This window comes from Rana temporaria, chromosome 9, assembly GCF_905171775.1.
Source record: "Rana temporaria chromosome 9, aRanTem1.1, whole genome shotgun sequence".
Classification (NCBI taxonomy): domain Eukaryota; kingdom Metazoa; phylum Chordata; class Amphibia; order Anura; family Ranidae; genus Rana; species Rana temporaria.
This window is the reverse complement of record NC_053497.1, coordinates 36940811-36961646: the sequence shown is the minus strand read 5'-3', so window position 1 is coordinate 36961646 and position 20836 is coordinate 36940811.

Genomic DNA, 20836 nt, shown 5'->3' with positions numbered 1-20836 from the left:
TACCTATAGGTATAGGGAATATCTCCTAAACTTGCGCTGTTTAGGAGATATGCAGTCAGTGATACCATGAGCCTTGGAGTTCATGCCGTACACTCAAATGTGCGGGAGTGACGTCAGCACGCCCCAGGCAACTCATATAGCCAGAGGCTGCGAACCCAGAAGGAAGACCGGGTGAAGATGGAAGCCTTCTCAGCAGTGACAACGCGATGCCGGAGGGCTTTATTTTAAGGTAAATTTCTCATAATGTGCTAGTATGCGATGCATACTAGCACATTATGACTCTGCTATGCAGGGGATTTTTTTTTCTTTAACTGCGGTTTACTTCTGCTTTAAGGCTGGGTTCACATATGAGCCGCATGCGGCTCACAGCAGAGGTCAGGTGCGTGCTGGTTCACAGTTTTAGGTCCATTTTTAGCCAGAATTTTGGGCTGAATTCGGAACTGAAACAGACCAGTAGGCAGGAATCTTAGGTTTTTGAGGGTGAACATGGTCAAAAAACAGCAGGAGGAGTGTAATGGGTTTGGCCCATCTCGGTATGGGTGTACCTTCCATACTCAGTGACGTCAATAAAGGGCTATCGTTTATCGTGCTGCATTGGGTGGTAAACTGGTATTAAATTGTGCCTGAGTTGGTGTAACTGCGGCTAGGGGCCGGGATAGGAATCTGGTGGCTGATACAGCCGATGCAATATAGGAAAACATGACTTTATTAATCTAAGCCTCATGGAAAAGTCTGTTAGGTACATTATGGTGGAGAAATATGTTGTTTAAGCAGAAAGGAATTAATACGTTATTTTGTTACTTATGGTTTGTTAATAAAAGGCTGCTATGGCCATTTACATCGAAAATATGTGGTTGTGTCATTATTGGGGTAGTCGGGTCCCCGAAAATAAGACCTACCCCGATAATAAGACCTAGCATGATTCTCGGGGAGGGCTGCAAGCCCTAGTAAAATTTGTTAAAAAAATTTTTGATCCACCTTGCAGAATGATTGACGGAGGTCTTCTCCTCTCCTCCTGGCTTACACCCGCCCCCCCCCCCCCCCCCAGTGCACGGAGTGGGCCAACGCCAGTGAGACAGCGGCTCCCCCCCTCCGCTCTCCTCCTGCCCGATGCCCGCAGCCCCTCCCTCCTCAGCGCACAGAGCAGACAGATGCCAGCGGGACAGCGGCTCCCCCTCTTCTCTCCTCCCGCCCGATGCCCGCAGCCCCCTCTCCCCAGTGCACGGAGCAGACAGATGCCAGCGGGACAGGGGCTCCCCCCTTCGCTCTCCTCGCGTCCGATGCCCGCAGCCCCTACCTCCTCAGTGCATGGAGCCGACAGATGCCAGCGGGACACCGGCTCCCCCTTCCTCCGCTCTCCTCCCACCCGACGCCTGCGGCCCCCCCTTCCAGTGCACGGAGCAGGCCGATGCCAGTGGGAATCCGGGAGCAGAGAAAAAGAGCCCAAGGGAGACCATGCGACCGCCAGGTCAGCTACAAGAAAGGTATTGCCCACAAAACCATTACAAAGGGAGACACACTGCACCCCACATCGGCACAATTCCTTTAAATCTAATTGCATTACTCTATAAGGATGGATTTTAAGAAGCTTTTTAGGTCCTGATCTGACAGGGAGGGGGAGGGGGGAGAAGACAGGGGACACAGGAGATGGATAATTGACACAGCAGAAGCACTTTGCATTCTATTATGCTTTAACGGAAAAAAAAATGTTTTTTACGTTACAACCACTTTAAAGCGGGATTCCACCCGCAAATTTTTTTTTTTAAAGTCAGCAGCTACTAACAGTGTAGCTGCTGACTTTTAATAAGGACACTTACCTGTCCTACTTGCCCGCACTGATGGCCCCCCCGATGCCAATCCCACGAACGATGCAGGTCCCGCGCCGCCATTCACACTAGGGGAAACAGGCAGTAAAGCCTTACAGCTTTACTGCCCATTTCCTACTGCGCGAGTCTCGTGCCGACTTGTGAATGGGCGGCTGCTCTCTGAGAACACAGTTCCCAGAAAGCAGCGCGCCCCATTCACTAGGAGAAGGAGAAGAAGAAAACACACCGCGGCTACGGAAGAGGCAGATTACGAACTTCCACATAGCAACAGGTATTTCGGGTGAGTATACATTTATTTTTTTTCACATTTTTTTATTTTTATGATTTTTGGGCAAATGTTGTTTTCCTGGGTGGAACTCCACTTTGAGATCATTGTACATACCGTAAAAAAATAAGACATCCCCCAAAAATAAGCCCCAGTGTATTTTAGGTTGCCAAAATCAATATAAGACCCGGTGTAGTGTCACCGTTTGCTCCCTATTACAGAATGCTGCCTAAGTCACGTGGCGGCGAACTGCGCATGCGCAATGCGTTCCAAAGCCAAATGTGATGTGTTGCAGGGGATTCACGATACTACCCTTCAGTGAACCCATCACAATTTGTCACGGAAGTGACGTATTACCATACACGGAGCGGGGGGGACAGAGAGAGAGACCCATTCACAGCGACAGAGAAATAGACATATAGAGATACGTAGATACATTCAGAGCGAGAGAGGGATACAGATAGAGAGATACTGACAGAGAACCGGGGCTCAGGGAGGGGATTACCTCCCCTATGTGCATTACTTCCGTTATCTATAATATATGTAGACGATCCCTCTCTCGCTCTGAATGTATTTCACTATCTCTATTTCTCTCTCGCTGTGAATGGGTCTCTCTCCCCCCCCCCCCCCCCCCCGCTCCGTGTATGTTAATACGTCACTTTCGTGACAAATTGTGATGGTTCACTGAAGGGTAGTGTCGTGAATACCCTGGAACACATCGCATTTGGCGTTGGAACGCATTGCGCATGCGCAGTTCGCCGCCACGTGACTTCCGGAGCATTCTGAGATAGGGAGCAGAATATGACACTGCACCGGGCTTATTTTCGGGGAAACAGGGTGGAGAGGTAAGGTCAAGGCAGCCACAACATCAACAATACCTCAGTCAAGATTCTCCTGTGCAAATCTAAAGCAAGACGGAGACTTGCCTCCTTGTGCCAAAATATCACAGAACTGAGATCCCAGCGAATCCTAATGCCACGTACACACGATCATTTTTCGGCATGAAAAAAAATTACGTGTTTCGGCATGTAGAAAAAACAACGTTTTTCCAACTTCATCATTAAAACGACGTTGCCCACACACCATCGTTTTTTAAAAATGCTCTAGCAAAGCGCGGTGACGTACAACACGTACGACGGCACTATAAAGGGGAAGTTCCATGCAGATGACGCCACCCTTGGGGCTGCTTTAGCTGATTCCGTGTAAGTAAAAGATGATTCGCGCTTTTCTTTCTGTTACAGCGTGATGAATGTGCTTACTCCATTATAAACTAGAACGAGCGCTCCCGTCTCATAACTTGCTTCTGAGCATGCACGGGTTTTTAACGTCGTTTTAGCCCACACACGATAATTTTTTACAACCCAAAAAACGACATCGTTTAAAACGTCATTAAAAAATGCAGCATGCTCGAAAAAAAATGGTGTCGTTTTTCAGAAGCCGAAAAATGATGTGAAGCCCACACACGATCATTTTAAATGACGTTTTTTTAAAACAAAGTTGTTTTCATGCCGAAAAATGATCGTGTGTACGCGGCATAACAAGACTTGTGTCCACAGAAAGGCAGTGCAATGCGAAGCAAGCTCTGAACTGCCATGTCTGCCGCTCAGTACAAGTAAATGGGATTCTGCTGACTTGTGTTTTGACGTGTATGTCAAACGCAGGAAACCAACGTCCATTGACACAAGCCCTGGGGCCATGACACGTCTTCCCTTTCATATGACGGCTGATAGCCATCAACAGCCAATGCACCTGGTATTGCAGCCCTACAGCAGGGTCCCTGTAGACCTATAAGTCATCACTAAGGAAATCATAAGTTCCCCCTCCTATGAACACTCAGCACGGCTTGTAGGATCAAACCAAACTGACTTGCAGACGGCGGAGGCTGCTGGTATATTTGTGGTGAGCAGACAGTAAAGAAGGTAGAAGTTCCCTCTTTTCCTCCACCCATATCACCCCCTGCTGGGTCCTCTCTCCCCATCTCCCTCCTTCCACTAGTGAGGACGTGCAAGACTGCACACATGCACGCTGCAATGCATGCTGGGAAAGGGATAGCCCTCAGCCTATGGAACTGACCTTGGCTTCAACCGCCGGATATACTGCTGGCTAGGTGGGGGGGCATATAGAAAAATATGCTGTATCAAATAATTGCTTGTATTACGCCAGGCTGCTCATTCTTTTCTTTTTTTTTTTTTTTTAAGGAATACAGCGGTTAAAGTAATATAATATTTTTTTTTGTAGATTTAAAGTGATACTATAGGTTAGAATTTTTTTTTTTTTAAATAACAATGTCAAACTTACCTCCACTGTGCAGTTTGTTTTGCACAGCCTACCCCGAACATCCTCTTCTGGGGTCCCACGGCGGTTCTCTCGGCTCCTCCCCACATCAGATAACCCCCTCTGGGAAGCGCTCTCCCAAGGGGGTTACCTTTGGGGCGCGCTCCCGGGTCCAGCATTCCGCGTCCATAGCCTCCGAATCAGGGCTCAAGTCCTGCGGGAACGCGTGGGAACGGAGTCCCTGCACTTTTTTCACAGCAGGAACGCAGTTCCCTTTGCAGGACTAGAGCAGCCGAGCCGATCCTTCACTAAGCAGCAATGCCCAGCTCACGTCACTGTCAGGGGCAGGTGAACCTTAGTAATCCTTTATGTTACTGCCCGCTTCCTGTATATGGATTCATCGGGTAGTGTGCGGGTATTCCGTCACGTCCTCGGTGCCGCAATGTCTCCTGGGAGCTTTTGTCATTGTTCCCAGGAGACATTGCAGAGGTCTGCCGCGAGTTATCGCGGGATTTAGACAGAACTAATCGAGGAAGTGATGGAATACCCGCACACTACACGATGAATCCATATACAGGAAGCGGGCAGTAACATAAAGGATTACTAAGGTACAGTGGATCGAAGAAAAAAAAACATGCAGTTTAGTAATTATGCATATGAGCGTATCATTTATTTTTTTCTGGTGGAGGAGTGGATCTTGGGTGGGAGTTTTTTTTTTTTTTTTTCCCCAGGACTTGACCCCTGCTCCGAATGCAGGAATCGGAGACGCCCCGGCTCGCGCCATTGGATTTGATTGACAGCTGCGCTGCTATCAATATATCCAATGAAGAGCCGAGAACCTGTAGAGAGAGCGACGGCGGGATCGCGCCCACGGAAATTCGGGGCTCAGGTAAGTAAAATGGGGGGGCTGGGGGCCCTGGACACTGCAAGGTGTTTTTCACCCTAAAGCGGAGGTCCGGCGTTTACATTTTTTTTTTTAAAAGTCAGCAGCTACAAACACTGTAGCTGCTGACTTTTATTAAGAACACTTACCTGTCCAGGGTGACCGCGATGTCGGCAGCCGAAGCCAAGCGTTTCGGTTTCACTTCCCGATCCCCTACTGCTCATGCGCGCGTCGCTATGTGAATGAGCGGTTGTCTCCTGGAACACACACAAGGTCCCAGAAGATACCGCTCCCCATTTCCGAGGAGGCAGCGCAAGGAGGAGAAGAGAGAAGACTACCGCGGATGAGGAAGGGGCATATTAAGACGATCTGCTTAGTAACAGCCATTTCTGGTAAGTATAAAAAAACATATACTGTATTATTATTTTTATTTATTTTTTCAAATTTTTTGTAGCCTTTTTTGGTTATTTATTTTTATTTAATTTTTTTTAGGGTGGACCTCCGCTTTAAAGCATAGGAAGGTAAAAAAACAACCCCTTTAAACTTTAAGTACATTCAATGACATGATGAAAATGTTTGCTTTTAGCATTCCATTTTAGAGAAAATTAAATTTCTCAAACAAAAGCCACATACACTGTGAGAAATTTGTTTGTTCAAGAAAAAATGGCCATCCTATTTCTTCGATTTTCCTCTCATCAGTGCAAGTTGAAAATGATCGATGGTCAATTTTACACCACTAAAGCTGGCCCCAGACGATTATTTTATATATTTTTTTTTTGTTCAGCCAGTGGGGCGAGCAAATAACAAAAACTAACGGCTGTCTCTATCTACACAAACACGGTGGATAGAGGAATCCCCCCCGCTGGGACATTGTGTTCTGACAGCGGGACTTGCTACTGTTAGGATACATGATCAGCGGCTCCAAACAATTGGCTGCGGAGGCTGAACGAGCTAAATTTTCCAACAGTTCCCTTTGACAGGAGTTGAACAAACGATCACCTTCTGCTTAGAAGTAGGGATAAGCTTTGTGTTCGAGTCGAACGTATGTTCGACTCGAACATCGTATGTTCGATCGTTCGTCGAAATACGAACAAAACGGGTCGTTCGCGCCAAATTCGAGTGACGCGCCATGGCCCATAATTCACTGCGGCATTGCGCGCTGATGATTGGCCAAGCATGCACTATGACCCGCATGCTTGGCCAATCACAGCGCCGTCAGTACAGAGAGCCGTAATTGGCCAAAGCCAGGGTGGCTTTGGCCAATTATGGCTCAGGGGGTTTAGTACACGCCCCCCACTATAAAAGGCCGCCTGCAGGTCGGCCTTGTGTAGTGTGTTCCATTGGTGTAAAAAAATAGAACATGTTTTCAATTTTTCTGATGAAAAAAAATCGATAGGAAATTTTGATCGTCTGTGTGGAACTCCATCGGAGAAAAATCCACGCATTCTCAGAATCAAGTGCTCGGAAGCATTGAACTTCATTTTTCAAGTCGTAGTGTTTTACGTCACCGCGACAGTGGGAATTTAGTCTGATATTGTTTAGGCAAGACTGATGAAAGTCAGCTTCATCGGAATTCCCACGAAAAATTCCATCGGATTTTATTCAATCGGAAATCCGATCATGTGTACGGGGCATAAGACTAAAACCAAATCGAAATTTGCTGCCAAAAATAACACTGCTTAGCAGGTATGGTAACGGACTGGTCAAAATTCGGCCAGTCCCTGTTGAACTTTCATCAGTGTATCAGTTTTATGATTATAAAATTGAAAAAACATTTTTTAAGTGACAATATTCAAACAAAATTCTAGTGTATGGCAAGCTTAAAGTGATTCTAAATGTTGTATTTAAAAAAAATAAAAAATAACAAACATGTTATATTTACCTGCTCTGTGTAATGGTTTTGCACAGAGCAGCCCCAATCCTCTTCTATGTGTGTCCCCCGCTGGTGTTCCTGCCCCCCGCCAAGTGCCCACAATATCAAGCCTCTTGCTATGGGGGAACTCAAGCCGCGTTCCTATGAATTGATACTGTCCATTCACTAACAGAGCGTGGCTCAGCCCTCTCCTCATTGGCTCACTGGCTGTGATTGACAGATTTAGGAACCAATAGCTCCAGCTGCTGTTTAAGCCAATGAGGAGAGAGATATGCTGCTCTCTTGCACATCGAGGAGGGGCTCGGGTAAGTATAAGGGGGGGGGGAGCTGCACCCAGAAGTTTTTTTTACCTTAAAGTGGTAGTAAAGGTTTAGGCTTTTTAAAATAAAAAAACAACAAACATGTTATACACAGGGCTTTTTTTTAACTGGAATGTGGTTCCGGCACCTACATTACTGAATGTACTGTTTGTAATGACAGGGGGTGCTGGGGTGTGCTGGAGGGTCTGTTAATGCTGGCTTCTATGGGATCTATTGTTGCTGGAGGGGATCTATTTTTGCATGGTGGTCTGTTGTTGCTGGAAAACAACAAACAATACCGCGCTTGTGTGTCCAAATAACAAAAATAAATGATAGTAAGTACAAAACAATATAGTTTTAAATCAGGTGCTTGTGAGTAGACAATCCAGAGAAATCCTTCACCATGTGACATCACCAACATATAGTTAGGATGTGCCCTTATTATGGAAGGTCAAGCGCACAATGGGAAATATCAGCTGTAACATGTCCCAGGAACATGCAGTGCAGATGGTGTACGTCTGTAAGAGAACCATTCGTTTTCGTCCGATGCACACTATTGCGCATGCGCGCGCACCAATGCACATGCACGTGCACACAGCAATGCGCATGCACGTGCGCAACGGACTGCGTGCACGCGCAGGAGCGCATCCCTTGACGTCAGATGGCCTATTTAAGGAAGTGCCCTGACCCCAGACCCTTGCTGACTGGTCTTCAGCTGTGACCCGATATCCTGAATCCTGTTGTGATCCTGCTTGATACCTGTTGCTGAACCTGGCTTGCCTTGACCCTACTTCTGGACCCTGCCTCTGTTCTGATTACTGGTTCCCAATCCTGGCTACCCATTTGACCCTGCTTCTGCCTGATGCCTTGTACCTCGCTGCCCACCTGTTACCTGACCCGGCTATCCTTGTCACCCTGCATCTGCTTCCTGTGTCGCTCCTGTTCACCCTCCGAGTTCCTGCGACTTCTGTCCTGCGACTCTCTGCGACTTCCTACTGTAAGTCTTCCAGGGACCTAACAACATCTGACGTCCCAGTTCCACTGTTTCAGCGGAGTGCCTCTTTAATCCCGGCTGATTCTTGGTGCACAGCTGCCTTCCGTGATCTGATGGTCCTCCTGCTCGTCCAGGGTCGCACCCCCTGCTACAGGTTTCCGGGTCTTCATCTGCAGGCACTCGTGTTCCTCCTGTCCCTCGGTACCCTCTATTCCACCTCCAGCGGGACCAGGGCTGGAGATACAAGAGAGAACGACCTCGTCACTTCACGTCTTTCCAGACGTCTATCCCACACGCAGTATAAATCGTCTGGACACTCAGCAACATAACTTCCAACTGTCCAGGATTTCGAGGGACTGTCCCGGATTTGGAACAAAGTCCCTCTGTCGCTCTTTCCTCCTCATTTGTCCCTCATTTTAGTCTGATCTATATAATTGTATATAAAATGCATTATTTATATTTCACAAAGTGTTCCACAATGCCAAACTTTTCATACAGTGCCTTGCAAAAGTATTCACCCCCCTTGGCTCTTTACCTATTTTACCTATTTTGTTACATTACAGCCTTTGGTTCAATGTTTTTTTTAATCTGAAATATATATGATGGATCAGAACACAATAGTCTGAGTTGGTGAAGTAAAATTAGAAAAATATATACATAAAACTATTTTTCAGAAAAAAACTGATAATTGGCATGTGCGTATGTATTCACCCCCTTTGTTATGAAGCCCATAAAAAGCTCTGGTACAACCAATTACCTTCAGAAGTCACATAATTAGTGAAATGATGTCCAATCTAAGTGTCGCATGATCTGTCATTACATATACACACCTTTTTTTAAAGGCCCCAGAGGCTGCAACACCTAAGCAAGAGGCACCACTAACCAAACACTGCCATGAAGACCAAGGAACTCTCCAAACAAGTAAACGACAATGTCGTTGAGAAGTACAAGTCGCGTCGCTTTAACTGACAATTGCGCGGTATTCAATATTTTTTACTTTTTGCTATAATAAATATCCCCCAAAAAATATATATATATAAAAAAAAAATTTTCCCTCAGTTTAGGCCGATACGTATTCTTCTACTTATTTTTTGGTAAAAAAAATCGCAATAAGCATTTATCGGTTGGATTGCGCAAAATTTATAGCGTTTACAAAATAGGGGATAGTTTTATCGCATTTTTTATTAATTATTATTTTTTTACTACTAATGGCGGCGATCAGCGATTTTTTTCGTGACTGCGACATTATGGCGGACACTTCGCACAATTTTGACACATTTTTGGGACCATTTAAAATGCATTCTTTATTGTGGAAATGACAGTTGCAGTTTGGGAGTTAACCACAGGGGGCGCTGAAGGGGTTATGTTACACCTAGTGTGTGTTTACAACTGTAGGGGGGTGTGGCTGTAGGAGTGACATCATCGATTGTGTCTCCCTATAAAAGGGGATGACACGATCGATGCAGCCGCCACAGTGAAGCACGGGGAAGCCGTGTTTACACGCGGCTCTCCCCGTTCTTCAGCTCCGGGGACCGATCGCGGGACCCCAGCGGCGATCGGGTCCGCGGGTCCTGCGGTCCCGGAGCTTCGGACCCGCGACCCACGGCTGGCTAGATGTACAGGACGTGCCGGTATGTCCATCTGCCCAGCTGTGCCATTCTGTGGACGTATATCTACAGGCGGCAGTGGTTAAGTGGGTTAAAATGTACAAAGTGCAACAATTTAGAATTTGGAAGAAAGGTTTAGCACTGGGAAACACTTTTTGAAAGATAAAAAGTGCATTTTATATACAACTATATAGATCAGACCAAAATGAGGGACAAACAAGGGGAAAGAGGGACATTTCTCCAAATCAGGGACAGTCCCTCAAAATCAGGGACAGTTGGGAGCTATGTATTTAGGCTTAGCCCTTGAAAAAGCACCGGCAAAAGTACAGTTCCACAGCAAAAGTGCCTGTCTGTTCGAACACAGTTGGAGACCCATTAAAATGCCCCCTGCCTGAGGGTGCAAGGAAAGATGGTAGTCGCTTTTTATGTGCTTCCCTATGTTCCGTTTCTTAGCCATCAACAGCTATAGGCTCTTCAGCCAGAAACCTTTGCAGAGATCTGTCGGCAGTGGGGTAATGCTGGATGGTGATGTCTTGTAGCCAGATTCATAGAGAGTTACACCGGCGTATCAGTAGATACGCCGTCGTAACTCTGAATCTGCGCCGTCGTAAATTTAAGCGTATTCTGGAAACCAGATACGCTTAAATTAGGCTAGGATACAAGCGGCGTAAGTCTCCTACGCCGTCGTATCTTAGGGCCCTTTCACACTAGCGGACCGTATGTCCGCATTTTCATCCGTCCGTTTGCGGATGAAAACGGGACATACATGGGTCCCTATGTGATTACGGGTGTCAGCGGATGACCATCCGCTGACACCCGTAATTTGTCCGCCTCCGCAAAGATCCGCATTTGCGGACGGAAGAAGTCCATTTTTCTTCCGTCTGCCGGATCGGATTGGATGAACACGGACATACGGTCCGTGTTCGTCCGATCCCCCATAGGGGAGAGCGGAGGAAACACAGGGCGGTCCCTGCACAGTGTGCGGGGACCGCCCTGTCAGCTGCCAGCACAGAGGGGATTTTACAGAGGATCCCCGCTGAGGAAAGCGGACACACGGAGCGGATCATTACTGATCCGCTCCGTGTGAAAGGGCCCTTAGGGTGCAATTTTTCCGCTGGCCGCTAGGTGGCGCTTCCGTTGATTTCTACGTAGAATATGTAAATGACTAGATACGCCGATTCACGAACGCACGTGCGCCCGTCGCAGTAAAGATACGCCATTTCCGTAAGAGATACGCCGTTTCCGTAAGAGATACGCCGCGTAAAGATAAAGCTGCCCCCTAGGTGGCGTAGCCAATGTTAAGTATGGCCGTCGTTCTCGCGTCGAAATTTGTAAATTTTACGTCGTTTGCGTAAGTCGTCCTTGAATGGGGCTGGACGTAATTTACGTTCACGTCGAAACCAATACGTCCTTGCGGCGTACTTTGGAGCAATGCACACTGGGATATGTACACGAACGCCCCCCCATCCTCATTTGAATTAGGCGCGGTTACGCCGTCCCCATTTACGCTACGCCGCCGTAAGTTAGGAGGCAAGTGCTTTGTGAATAAAGTACTTGCCTCTCTGACTTAAGGCGGCGTAGCATAAATATGATACGCTACGCCGCCTTAAAGATACGCGCCCCTACCTGAATCCGGCTATTGGTGTCCAGATTCAGCAAAAAAATGGATAGGCTTGTGTCCCGGACCAGGGATCCCCTGGGGTTTGTAATAGATGCCATGGTTTCTTCTTGGGATCTGTTTTCCCCAATCTGTGTTTTCTTTCCACTGCAGCTTCTTCCTTGCCCTAATGCACAGGATAAAGGTTGAGGGCATTCCTATGATTCTGAAGTACCGTAAGTTGACCTCCAAAAAGATGTTTCTGCAAAGGTTATGGCATAAGTAGTAGCCCACTTGAGGAATCCAATACCTGGAGAGATTCCTGTTGGCTGCCCATTTTCTCAATACAATGAGTCAAGTCAACAGCATACTTGCCAACTGTCCCGTTTTTAAAGGGACAGTCCCGTTATTTGGGACCTAGTCCCAGCTAATTTAGCCTGCCGGGACTTGTCCCGGCTATTGGGGAAGGCAGGTGCGGCTTCTGGGTCTCAGCAGGGACCTGAGCCTGCGCTGTGTGTTCAGGATGCAAAGCTCCTTTCTGTTCCCTCCCTCCTTCCAGTCTCGTGCTGTGCGGATCCTTGTTATCTCTGACTCAGCCTCCCCCTCCAATCAGCAGCGCGGTGTGCTGTGAGACCTGGGAGGCGGAGCTCACTGTAGCTCCTGTCGGCTGGCCAGAGGAAGGGAGGAGGTGAGTGAACTGAACTTTTCTGTGGGAAGTTTCCTAGGGTGGATAGTAGTAGTAGTACACACTTTCAAGGAGACTTTTTCTTAGGAGAAGGATCAAAGGAGATAGTGAGGGGGAGGGGGCTGAGGTCTGCAGCCCAAACACATTTTGACAGATCACTTCTAAGCAGGAACACTGTGCAAACATCATCCAATCCAATTGCTCAGACTAGATAATGTGGGGTCATTTATAGCCATTCATGTAACCTGTGTGTGTATGTGGTGAGTTCACACTTCTGATTGTACATGTATACAGGTTCTGAGTCTGTGCAATCAGAAGTGTGAACTCACCACTTACACACACAGGTTACATGAATGGCTATAAATGACCCCACATTATCTAGTCTGAGCAATTGGATTGGATACAGAGTGCTATAAACTGGATTACATAGATCTGTACATACTATCTGTCTGTTTGTACTTACATCTAGTACTGTTGTATGATTCATTGTTTTAAATGTTTTTAGTGGATGAGTTTTTTTTTATTATATACATCGCTATCTGACCACTTCTCAGTCCCCCTCTCCTGTACATACTGCCCCCAGCTTGCATCACCCCCAGATCACATCATACAGACATCACTCCGAGCTTCCTACCCCCCCCCCCTGCTGAGGGACATCATTCCATGGTCACTTACCTTCCCTTATCTTCCCAACATCACTTCCTGATTACCCCATAGACACCACAAGAAATCCCTCCCCATTATGCCACCGCCATACCCTCCAAACTCCTCTCCCGTACTAACTGTGCCCATCATACCCTCTGCACTCCTCCTCTCCTGTACAAACTGCCCCAGCATACCCTCTGCACTCCTCCTCCTCTCCTGTACATACTGCCCCAGCATACCCTCTGCACTCCACCTCCTCTCCTGTACATACTGCCCCAGCATACCCTCTGCACTCCTCCTCCTCTCCTGTACATACTGCCCCAGCATACCCTCTGCACTCCTCCTCCTCTCCTGTACATACTGCCCCAGCATACCCTCTGCACTCCTCCTCCTCTCCTGTACATACAGCCCCAGCATACCCTCTGCACTCCTCCTCCTCTCCTGTACATACTGCCCCAGCATACCCTCTACACTCCTCCTCTCCTGTACATACTGCCCCAGCATACCCTCTGCACTCCTCCTCTCCTGTACACACTGCCCCATCATACCCTCTGCACTCCTCCTCTCCTGTACATACTGCCCCCATCATACCCTCTGCACTCCTCCTCCTCTCCTGTACACACTGCCCCCATCATACCCTCTGCACTCCTCCTCTCCTGTACATACTGCCCCATCATACCCTCTGCACTCCTCCTCTCCTGTACACACTGCCCCCATCATACCCTCTGCACTCCTCCTCTCCTGTACACACTGCCCCCATCATACCCTCTGCACTCCTCCTCCTCTCCTGTACACACTGCCCCCATCATACCCTCTGCACTCCTCCGCCTCTCCTGTACACACTGCCCCCATCATACCCTCTGCACTCCTCCTCCTCTCCTGTACACACTGCCCCCATCATACCCTCTGCACTCCTCCTCCTCCTCTCCTGTACACACTGCCCCCATCATACCCTCTGCACTCCTCCTCCTCTCCTGTACACACTGCCCCCATCATACCCTCTGCACTCCTCCTCCTCTCCTGTACACACTGCCCCCATCATACCCTCTGCACTCCTCCTCCTCTCCTGTACACACTGCCTCCATCATACCCTCTGCACTCCTCCTCCTCCTCCTCTTCTGTACACACTGCCCCCATCATACCCTCTGCACTCCTCCTCCTCTCCTGTACACACTGCCCCCATCATACCCTCTGCACTCCTCCTCCTCTCCTGTACACACTGCCCCCATCATACCCTCTGCACTTCTCCTCCTCTCCTGTACACACTGCCCCCATCATACCCTCTGCACTCCTCCTCCTCTCCTGTACACACTGCCCCCATCATACCCTCTGCACTCCTCCTCCTCCTCTTCTGTACACACTGCCCCCATCATACCCTCTGCACTCCTCCTCCTCTCCTGTACACACTGCCCCCATCATACCCTCTGCACTCCTCCTCCTCTCCTGTACACACTGCCCCCATCATACCCTCTGCACTCCTCCTCCTCTCCTGTACACACTCCCCCCATCATACCCTCTGCACTCCTCCTCTCCTGTACATACTGCGGAGTGGGTGGAGCTTCGGGGAAGTGAGTGTGGTAATTAATTAATAGCTGTGCTGCAAAGTGTCCCTGGAATTTTTTTTCAAATGTTGGCAACTATGCAACAGGTATCAGCCTGCTCTGCCTTAATGCCAGTGCCCCCATACCCCACAGACCACGAGATATGTGCCATGGCATTGGTCATATGATTGATCAATCGAGGGACTAGAAAATATAAGTATTTTACAGACTCATTCTTTTAGGGAGCAGTAATGTCATTACAGGTAAAGAATGAATGCTTGGGTATAATTCCCTTTTAACCGCTTCCCAACCGCCGCACGAACGTATACGTCGACAGAACGTCACGGCTGGGCAAATGGGCGTATATATACGTCCCCTTGAATTTGCCGCCGTGTGGTCGCGTCCGCTGTCGCCGGCGCGCTCGCGACCCTGTTGTGAGCTTCGTGAATGTGCTCGCGGGACCCGCAAACTCAATGTCCGCCGGTGTCTCGCGATCGGGTCACAGAGCTGAAGAACAGGAGATGTCATTGTAAACACAACAGGGGTTATTTACGAAAGGCAAGTCCACTTTGCACTACAAGTGCACTTGGAAGTGCAGTCCCTGTAGATCCAAGGGGGAGAATAAAAAACAGCATTGTAGCTTGCACATGATTGGATGATATAATCAGCAGAGCTTCCCCTCATTTCAGATCTACCCCTCAGATCTACAGCGATTGCACTTTCAATTTGCACTTGTAGTGCAAAGTGGATTTGCCTTTCGTAAATAACCCCCAACATCTCTGATCGTCTGTTCCCTGTCATCGGGAACAGCGATCAGTGACATGTCACTCGTAGCCACGCCCCCTAACAGTTAGAATCACTCCCTAGGACACACTTAACCCCTTCAGTGCCCCCTACAGGTTAACCCCTTCACTGGCAGTGTCATTTTTACTGTAATCTGTACATTTTTATAGCACCGATCCCTGTAAAAATTACAATGGTCCTGAAATGGTGTCAAAAGTGTCTGATGTGTCTGCCATAATGTTGCAGTCATGATTAAAATCGCTGATCACCACCATTACTAGAAAAACAAAAATATTAATAAAAATGCCATAAAAACTATTCCCTATTTTGTAGACTCTATAACTTTTGCGCAAACCAATCAATAAACGCTTATTGCAATTTTTTTTTTACCAAAAATATGTAGAAGAATACGTATATCGGCCTAAACTTAGGAAAGAATTCTTTTTTTTATATATATATATTTTGGGGATATTTATTATAGCAAAAAGTAAAAAAAATTTTTTTTTTTTAAATTGTCGCTCTATTTTTGTTTATAGCGCAAAGAATAAAAACCGCAGAGGTGATCAAATACCACCAAAAGAAAGCTCTATTTGGGGGAAAAAAGGATGTAAATTTTGTTTGGGAGCCACGTCGCACGACTGGGCAATTGTCAGTTAAAGCGACGCAGTGCCGAATCACAGAAAGTGACCTATTCTTTGGCCAGCCAAATGGCCGGGGCTTAAAGCAGAGTTCCACGCTAAAAATGAACTTTCTATTAACAGCTTGCCTTTAATGTAAAAAAATAAATAAATACAATTTTTTTTTTTTACTCACTTCTATCTGGCTGTTACTAGGCACATTTTTTTTAATCTGCCTAGTTCCTGGTTCTAGGTGGTTCAACTTCCTGTCCTAAGACCTCATTGCCTCCTGGGAAATGATGACACTCATTTCCCAGGAGTCTCTGGGCATTACTGTGCCTAAAAATCGCCCAGCATGCACCTCTCCATGAAAACCAGGAAGAAAAAGGAACTGGGCTTCACATGCCCACACATATGATGGATATGGCCACAACATGAGCTGGAGGATATAAGGCAAGTGTTTGCAATGATTTCTGGAACGATTGGGAAGCTATTAATATGTTTTAGGGACTATTTAATGTGATTCATTTTAGCTTGCAAAAAAAATAAAAAATTATGCCCGGAACCCCACTTTAAAGCAGGATTCCACCCGCAAATGTTTTATTTTTAAAAGTCAGCAGCTACTAACAGTGTAGCTGCTGACTTTTAATAAGGACACTTACCTGTCCTACTCGCCCGCCGCTGATGGCCCCTCTGATGCCGATCCCTCGATTGGTGCAGGTCCCGCGCCGCCATTCACACTAAGGGAGCTTTACGGCTTCACTGCCCGTTTTCTACTGCACATGTGCGAGTCTCGCGCCGACTTGTGAATGGGCGGCTGCTCTTTGGGAACACACACAGTTCCCAGAAAGCAGCGTGCCCCATTCACTAGAAGAAGATGAAGAAGAAGAAGATAGACCGCAGCTACGGAAGAGGCAGATTACGGACTTCCGCATAGCAACAGGTATTTCGGGTGAGTATAAAAAAATAAAAATAAAACTATTTTGTTTTCGGATTTTTGGGCTAAAATGTTTTTCCTGGGTGGAACTCCACTTTAAGTGGTTAAACAATTTATCAGGTTTAATCTTTGGGGTGTGTTGTAAGGGGGTTTGTTCAGGGTGTAACTACATGGAAAAAGGTGAAATGTGGTGAATAACGAAAAAAGTTACCTTTTTAGTTTTTTTACTGTCCCATTCCAAGTGGGTGTATCTATTCTTTGAAGGGGTGCTGTTGTGGAGCCAATAGGATAAAGGAATTGCCACCGAGAGTCATTTTATTATAAGAATTTACAGTTTTTGTTCAAAATTTGCAGCAGCAACTTTGTTCCCCTTTATTGCATATTTCTCAGCGCTCGCGTTTCCTCTATCTGGCCGTCTAAATGTGCGCTGTACTGTGATATTTATAATAGTCACACACTAACAGGAAGCTCTGGCAGAGAACTTGTATACTATGACACTGAGAGAGGTCATGTTACACGGGGGCCAGCAATGAGAAATTTCAGCCCCACATCAATCCGCCAGCAGGAAAACAAGCGGTGACGCTGTGCGTGGAATGTACACACACACATACAAACACACTGAGATATCCACGGCGCTCCCTTACTCTTGTTTTGGGAGATGCAGACGGGCCAGAGGAAACTCAAACTTCTCACCAAAACTTCCTGGCCTATTTTTCCCCTTGGCTCCCCTCCCTCTTCCTCCCAGGAAGACCAGAAAGAGCTGTCACGCGAAAGGCCCATTATGGAATTCTTAGGAAAACACATGCGTGTGTGCGTACGTGTGAGATTAATGACAATGACCAAGCAAAAGAGTCTGTCACATGGCTCCGTAGACTAACCTAATGACAGCTATGGCCTGTGTCATCCTCTGGATCCCGGGCCAGGAGACGGAGCGCTGTGTGGTCAGCTTTGTTCAAATTTGAGGGAAAGGTAGATGATAAACCCAGGGTCAACCATTTACAAACATGCTGAGAATATGGTCAAGAATTTTTTATCATAACATGGGCAGCAGCACGCCTTGTTTAGGTCTCTGGAGGACTTTCACACATGTGCAGCTTAGTGGTTAGCACTTCCGCCTTGCAGCACTGGGACCCTAGACTTAAATCTCAGCCAGAACACACTGCATGGAGTTTGCATGTTCTCCATGTGCTTGCATGGTCTACCTATGGGTACTTCCCACAATCCAAAGCAGTGGCGGCTGGTGCTCAAAATGGCCACTGTGCCATCAAACGCAGCCACTGTGCCCATCAAGCGCAGCCACTGTGCCCATCAAACGCAGCCACTGTGCCATCAAAACGCAGCCACTGTGCCTATCAAATGCAGCCACTGTGCCCATCAAACGCAGCCACTGTGCCTATCAAATGCAGCCACTGTGCCTATCAAACGCAGCCACTGTGCCCATCAAACGCAGCCACTGTGCCATCAAACGCAGCCACTGTGCCCATCAAACGCAGTCACTGTGCCCATCAAACGCAGCCACTGTGCCTATCAAATGCAGCCACTGTGCCCATCAAACGCAGCTACTGTACCCATCAATTGCAGCCACTGTGCCCATCAAACGCAGTCACTGTGCCATCAAACACAGCCACTGTGCCTATCAAATGCAGCCACTGTGCCCATCAAAAGCAGCCACTGTGCCATCAAATGCTGCAAGTGTGCCCATTAAATGCTGCCAGGGTGCCCATCAGATGCTGCCAGTGTGCCCATCATATGCTGCCACTGTGCCAAATGCTGCCAGTGTGCCCATCAAATGCTGCCAGTGTGACCCCCGCCCGGGGTCCTTCATGTCTCTTCTCGACACAGTCCTTATCGTCCCGTTAGGCGTCCAATAGCGGTGCCTGTTTTTTCAGCCATTTAAGTGACAGGGTAACCAGACCCGATGCACCTGATTGGTTGAGAGGCGGGTCAGTGTTAGGGAAGCGATGTATTCGCTTCCCAAACACAACACTGTGTGAACAGTGAATGCACAGCGTTGCGCCCGCTGTTTACCCTTTTGGAAGCCTATTAGAGCCCATGGCTCTAATCAGGAAGCCTATCAGAGCCTATGGCTCTAATCAGGCGCTTCCAAAACACCCCCGCCACTGTGATTCATATGCAGAGTGCCCGACAAGGGGCCGGGCACATGAATAAGGGGCGGCAGCGGAGACCATAGATAGATTCATGGGGGTATATTTTTGCCACAACATGTATACACCTCTATCCAGCTGCCTTTGCAATATAAGAGGTGTAATTGGGGGCAAAAGGTTTACTTTGTACACCTGCTGCACATACTAACCGCCCCCCCCCCCCCCCCGATTCAGCCTATAGGATCAAAGAGCGTACACTCCTATCCCTTGACAATATGGGTGTCAAGCATCATTGCTGTCACATGGGAGGACAGGGACTGAATTGCACACTCTCCCATACTTTTAAGTACTAGGTATTCTTTCTAACACGTGGAGCAGCAAGGGAGTGACAGAAAGGTAAGGCAGAGGATGAAATTAAAACTGTTGCTTTGCCCTGCATAAGCAGTTTTTACATATTTTTTTTTGCCTGGCACATAAAGAACACAGATTTGACGGCAATACTCACCTTCTTCCCAGTGCTGCCCCCTGCAGCCTCATCAGGAGAAACCAGCATCATTAGCCCACTTCCTGCGAGCCGAAGAGGTCAATGGCTACCCGTGAAGGAACGGGTTCTGTTTAAGACTGGTTGCATGGTGCACAGGGCTACCCATGGCAAGGGGCCAGTGTACCTGCAGGAAAAATTCACCAAGTATGTGCCTAACCGTACCTTAAGGTTGGCTAATTCGGAAACTTTGGTGATCCCTAAATTTCGAAAGAAAAAATGCAGAGGGAGGACGAGTGCGGTCCAGGGAGCACAGTCTTGGAACTCCCTGCCTCTAAAATTAATGCTTGAGAATGATATTTTTAAGTTCAGGAAGCTTCTAAAAACTGAGCTTTTCAGTCAAGCCTATGGAATTACATAGGTTTTTATAGTTCTTTGATCTGCCTGTGTGTTTTTTTTTGGTTGTTGCTGTATTTTTGTTCTCGGCGCATCGAGGCCTACGGGTAACTGACTGCGTTTTGTACCATTTTGTACTTTTAAGAATTTTAATAAATAAATAATTTTTAATATATGGCACACTCCAGAGAATCAGGCCCGTCGCTACAGGACAGGCAAAACAAACAATTGCTTGGGGCCCCGAGCTTGCCTGGGGCCCCCAACTTCCACTTCCCAGGCTGTAGCATGGCCGAGCTCCTTTTCCTTCCTCCTGGAGTCCTGTCAGTCCGGCTGGGTACCACGCGTGGTACAGGAGATTCAGTTTTCGGTTCCCAGCCGGACTGACAGGAAGTGCACACTGAGTGCTCACTTCCTTTCAGTCCGGCCGGGAACCGGAAACTGAATCGCGGCAACCGTCCCGGCACCGGTACTATCTGATAGGGGACTGGGAACCCATAATGATAGAACACCGGACTAAGGCCCCGTACACACGTCCGAGGAACTCGACGTGCCAAACACATCGAGTTCCTCGTCGAGTTCTGTGTTGAAGCCGCCGAGGATCTCGGCGGCCAACTTTCCTCATTGAACAACGAGGAAATAGAGAACATGTTCTCTATTTTGCCCGACTAGTTCCTCGTCGGCTTCCTCGGTGAAAAGTGTACACACGACCGAGTTTCTCGGCAGAATCCAGCTCCGATCGAGTTTCTGGCTGAATTCTGCCGAGAAACTCGGTCGTGTGTACGGGGCCTAAGAGGAGGAAGAGGAGCTCGGCCACACTACAGCCTACAGGGAAGAAGGGGAGGTGAGAATAGAAAAACATAGGGACTAGGGATGGGGGGGGGAGTAAGAACATGGTTGTAAAAAATTAATGTAGCGCTAATGTAGGTTTTGTGTGCGGGATGGTGCTTGGGGGGCCCCATTTTGCTTGGGGCCCCCAAATTCCTTCAAACGGCCCTGCCAGAGAATACAGCCCCACTGCAAAGGAGGAT